Genomic DNA, 5,144 nt, shown 5'->3' with positions numbered 1-5,144 from the left:
TGAGCATTAGACAATCTTTTTTTCCGTTTTAATGGTAGGACTTAATCATTAATCTGCTTACATGAGCTGTTTAAGTCTTGTCATTGTTAACGTTGAATTGTTTTCAGTATGTTACAGGATTCATTACGCAAGAATGTTCATCAATGCAAATAATTCCTAGACTTGGAACTCATACACAAGACAAAGCAATCAAAAGCAGAATCTTACTTGGAAAAATTATACAAGCTACCATCAGAAGGAATCCCACACCAGGATCATTAAGCTCCTCCTTTCTCCCTGAAGCCTCTACAGTGGCATTAAGACATATTAAGCACCTGCAAAAAATGCCAAAAGAAAACCACAAACCACTAAAGGCATGAAGAGTTCAACCCCACCCCTGCCAACTCTTAGCTAAGCAGGTCTCCCCCGCAAAGACCCTCCAGATCTGCAAGTTGTTTTCTGCTCCTGCCCTTTAGAGGGAATGCAAGAGAAGCAGCTCTGTTCATTTTGGACCCAAGGGATTCACAGAGACCTTTCCATGAGTATTGGCCATTACTTGGAAGGAAAGTCTTTTCTGAATATTTCAAGTAGTACTTGCCAGTCTAGAAGCTTAATAATCTTATTTTTTTTCCAGGCCTAACGTTACGATTATCCTGGGAAAAGAATCCGAGAACAAGTTATCATCCCCCGTGCCCTCCCTAAAACCCGCCCCGCCCCCGTCCAACCAGACAGCCCCTTCCACATGATACACTGACGCTGGAGAATTCTCTGCTTTTTAGCCCCCTAAGGAAAACTTAGCTTTCAAGTTCCCAGCTCTTCCGAAAGGAGTGGCTGAACGACCAGGGCTCCAGCACAAACGCCAACTTTAAGCACTGTCCTTTCTTCCTAGGCAAAGAGAGCTCCAGCCTCTGGGGTGGTGACCTTGCCACAATACTGCAGGACTACCGTTCTAAACCAAGCCACCTGGGGACGCTACAGTACCTGCAAAGAGGCTAGAATGAAGCGGGTGTTTATCCCTCTCCCCAGTGCATTCCCCACTCCCCCCATCAAGGCTAGCATGATTGATTGTCAAGGAGGTTGTATACTTAGCACTTTCCAAAGAGAAAACATGCAATTTGACCCCGGCAGGATCCTCGACTGGACATTGCTCTAAGCAAAAGCTCCTCTCCAGTGGCTGCTGCTCCTTCCCAGGTGCCAAGAGGCGGCCACCTCTTTTTCTAAGCGCTGCCATCAGCAGGATGTTCCTCCTCAAAAAGGCTCCTGTTTTTCCCCACACTGGAATCATTCTCAACAGGCTTCCTTCCTTTTTTTGCTTTAAGTTAATTATCAAGACTGGAACATTGGGAATCCTCTAGATCTACATTCACAAACACACCTGAAGGGACAAAAACTAAACAAGATTTGGGTGCCTACCCTCCTCCCTCGACGGGAGGCCCGCAACAGGAGTCCAACAGGCTGGTTTCTCTCACCCCTTTTTCTGTGGGTGTTTTTGCTGCTGCTACCTGCAGTGTTCTGTCTGTCCACCAGGTTCTCGACTCGCTCATTCTGGGGAGGGTTGCAGATGCTAGCTAACCATTCTCGGGGCTGGATGGAAAAAACGCTAACCTCAGGAACCGGTGGGACGGAAACGAAGCACGTGCAGACTGCCTGTTAGCTTCTCAGCAATAGCTTCTCGGCAACAGACAACGGGCGCAATTATGCCTGCAAAGAGAGAAACCTACAACACCAACACCCCTGCTCCCCGCACCCCACAAAACAGCCCTTGACAAGGAAAACTAAGATTACAGAGCCTTCCCATTAGGTTACCAACTACCGAGAAGTTCACCGTCTTCACCGCATATTTGCTCCTTCATTCTTGATCTAAAGCTAAGTAAGGCTCTTCCCTCAGGAGTTTTCTTGCTTTTTTTCTCAATGCTTTCAGTATCTTTTCTAGCTTCACCAATTTGCACTGGCTGCTGGAACGACTCTTCCTAACTTCAGAATTAGGTGTCAGATGCCAACCCATTTTAAGGCTGGTGTATCAGATGCTTATTTTAGTCCTTGACACCTTATATTTTAAGGAAATCCTTCCCACTGCATCCCTTTGAAAAAGAACATCTTTCACAAAGTCCTTGAGGAGAAGCCGCCACAAAATGGCTGCAAACAATTACAAATCTCTGTCCTTTTCATCTCCTCCTTCCTCTTTGCTATCCTTTTCAGACACAGTTGTTACAGATTTTGCTCCTTTTCCTTCCCTCCCTTTTCTCTCTTCCTGGATCCTCTTCTAAGTTGCCTTCTACCCTTCTATCTTCTATGGCTCCTTCCTCTCTTCCAAGTCTTCCCAGTCTTGGTTTTTCTACCTTCAGCAACAAAAGCCTAACCCTTTCTTCAGATGGAAAGGCCTCTCTCTAGTTGCCTTTTAAAACAAAAGCCTGCCATCTTCTCTTCATTTTGCACTCTGCTTGAAGCAGACTTCAGAGCCATCTACTTTTACATTCAAAACTAGTCCTCAATTAGTTTGAAATGTAAATATAGCTCCCCCCTCTATCTTCTTTTATTTCTATCTTCAAATATTTTCTTTTTCTTGATTTTCTTTAAAATCTTCATCTTTATATTTTTCTTAGTTTTCAGTTAAGTTTTGTTTACCTGCCTTTTCTTTTGGGACTTTTAGAAGCCCATAATCTGCCAACAATTAACCGTTTCCCCTGTTTTTTAAAGGTTTAGTTCTTCTTCAGTCTTCTATTTTCCATTCTCTTTTTCATTAAATTATTGCCTGTCCTAATGATTTTTAGGATCAGATGCCTTATTAACTCCAATCTTTTTAATAAAAAATATAAACTATAGTTAATATTTTAGTAGCTTAAAATTCTCATTTTACTATGAAAAATATTAGTTATAGTTTAAAAAGCAACTCATCTATGTTATTATTTTCCTTTTTAAACCCATTTTCTCTTCTCCTCCCAATCACCAGAATAAGTCCTATCTGCCTGGCGCTCCCTACACCTCTGACAAGAGAGGGGCGGAGACCTCTATTTATAGCCAGGTACAGTCTCACTCACTTGTGTTGGCTGCTCCTTCCGCTGGCCAACAGTCATAATAAGCACAAAACATAGTTCCTGGCACCATTAAACAGAATGGATATAATGTGCTCGTTTTAAATGTGTGTTCTCTGCAAAGCTGTGGTGTTAAATTAGCATTTCCTTGCAAAATTAATACTTTCCAGAAATAATTAATTACACTTCTTACTGCTCCTTTCTTCATCCTTTTGTTAAGGTGGCCTTCCTGTCAGTGCCAGCTCAACCCAGGTGATTCTGTAAATTAAGAAACTAGGGTTGCCCAAGTTGGCCTGTTCCCATGTACGTACAGTAATTGTATACTGGAGAAGCAGTCCCATTGCCTTTCTGCATTCATCCCTAACCTAGCTACAAAATGTCAAACTGACTTCCTCTCTGCAACAAGTTTGCAAGACTATATTAACCTTTTTGAATTAGTTTTCACAACCTAGCTTTGCTGGGTTTTCTCTATCTAGCCTTTGTTTCCTTTGTTTCAAGAGCACAAGCCAGGCTGCATGGCCACATCCATGTTTCGAGACCCAAAACAACCCTGTGGAGCTGGGCCAAGATGCAATATCGGTTTTGTGGAGTGGTGATTTGAACCCAGGTCTCCCTGAGTCTTAGACTGGTGCTCACAACCACTGCATCACTAAAGTGCCTAACACAAAGATGTAATGAGATGTTATAAATATATATAATAAATGAGTATTAAGATACAGGAAAGGCAGGATGCCCACATATATAGGCCTCCACCACCAGAGAATTTTCCATGGTATGCACAACATATGGAGGGCAGACTTTAAAACTCTCCTCCTCCTCTTGGCATTTGACGCCTCATGAATCCTAAGTGTGTTTACTTGGCTGTAGGTACAGTTGCCTTCTATGGGGCAGAGGCCCATGGCAAATAAGGTCAACAGAAGAGACTGTTGGATTGGGCTAAGGGCCGATCTGAGCATAAATGTACATAAAATGGAGAGGCTTTGTTGTGCAGTGGTTAGAGTGTCAGGGAGACCTGGTTCAAATCTGCATTTGGCCATGAGGAAGTCCATAATGTCAAGTTTTAATCTACCTCACAGGGTTGCTGTGAGGAAAATGGAGAGGGGGAGAAGCATTTTTTCTCTTTTTAATGTAAAATTAAAAGTCAGTGTGGTGTGGTGTGGTTAAAGAGTGTCATCGGCTAAGTCCTGGGAGACCAGAGTTCATATACAGCTTTGGCCATGAAGCTGTGTGTGTGTGATCCTTGGCGCCAGTCACTCTCAGCCTCACCTACCTCACAGGGTTGTTGTGAGGATAAAATAGGCTTGGAGGTGAGATTATAAAAGTCAAAACAAAGACATAAAAAGGGAAGAACCGCATACACCTTGCTTTGCTCCTAATAAACGTGCTTAATGCGTGTGGCCACACCAACAGGTTTTATCTCTCAGCTCCTGTTACAGATTTATAGAATGATTTTAAACCTCAGTTCACTAAGAGGAGGGTGTAAAAGGTGGGCTGAGGGCATCAAACCAGGGAAGAGTCGACATGGTTGTTTCGGCTCCATATTGCTGTAATGAGGATTCAGTATCAGTGTCGACGAGGAGCAAGAAAACAAACGAAAAATAACGACGAGCAACGTTATCACGCCCTCAAAATGGCCGCCGTGTTGACATTCAGCTTCGCTGAGGCGAATTCAGAGGAGTGGGGGCGGGGCCGGGACACACGCAGCGCGGAGGGATACCAAACGTGAGGCAACGAGGCGGTGGAAAAACACCGTCCGGCTGTGTCGCAGCAACCTCCGCTCTTACTGTCGATGGGAGGGGGAGTTTCGCAGGCCGGCTCCATCTGGTTCAAACCGGTTTCAGGCGGTCTACGTGACGTCTGCTGTGTGCCGCAGTGACTCACTGCGCGTGTGCGAAGCTGAGGCGCCCTTCTCCCCCCTCCCCCCCCGTCTTTTTCCTTTTTTTGGTTTTCCAAACTTGCAGAAGTGACACTGAGATTGGGGGATTTGTTTGTTAAAGAGATTATCATTCAATCAGGAACACTAGTTAGTGGGGTGCATTTCTTATTCGTTTATATCCCACTTCCTCAGCTTTATCCTTTCTCTGCCTAAACTACCTCAGGGTAGTTTTGAACCTGACATCTCCTTCTGGTCCT

General features: G+C 44.2%; 1 long non-coding RNA gene across 1 annotated transcript; it reads right to left on the bottom strand.

Annotated features, from left to right (window-relative positions):
- Positions 1 to 4,878, bottom strand: LOC128403819 (uncharacterized). Its single transcript, XR_008328009.1, has 2 exons — positions 4,469 to 4,878; positions 1 to 3,269 (listed from the first exon to the last, which is right to left on the bottom strand). It is a non-coding gene; the product is annotated as an uncharacterized LOC128403819 (long non-coding RNA).
- Positions 4,879 to 5,144: the final 266 nt, after the last annotated feature.

The sequence above is a fragment of the Podarcis raffonei genome, chromosome 16 (genome assembly GCF_027172205.1).
Source record: "Podarcis raffonei isolate rPodRaf1 chromosome 16, rPodRaf1.pri, whole genome shotgun sequence".
Lineage (NCBI taxonomy): Eukaryota > Metazoa > Chordata > Lepidosauria > Squamata > Lacertidae > Podarcis > Podarcis raffonei.
The sequence above is the reverse complement of the archived record's forward strand: the minus strand, read 5'-3'. Positions and strand labels throughout refer to the sequence as shown.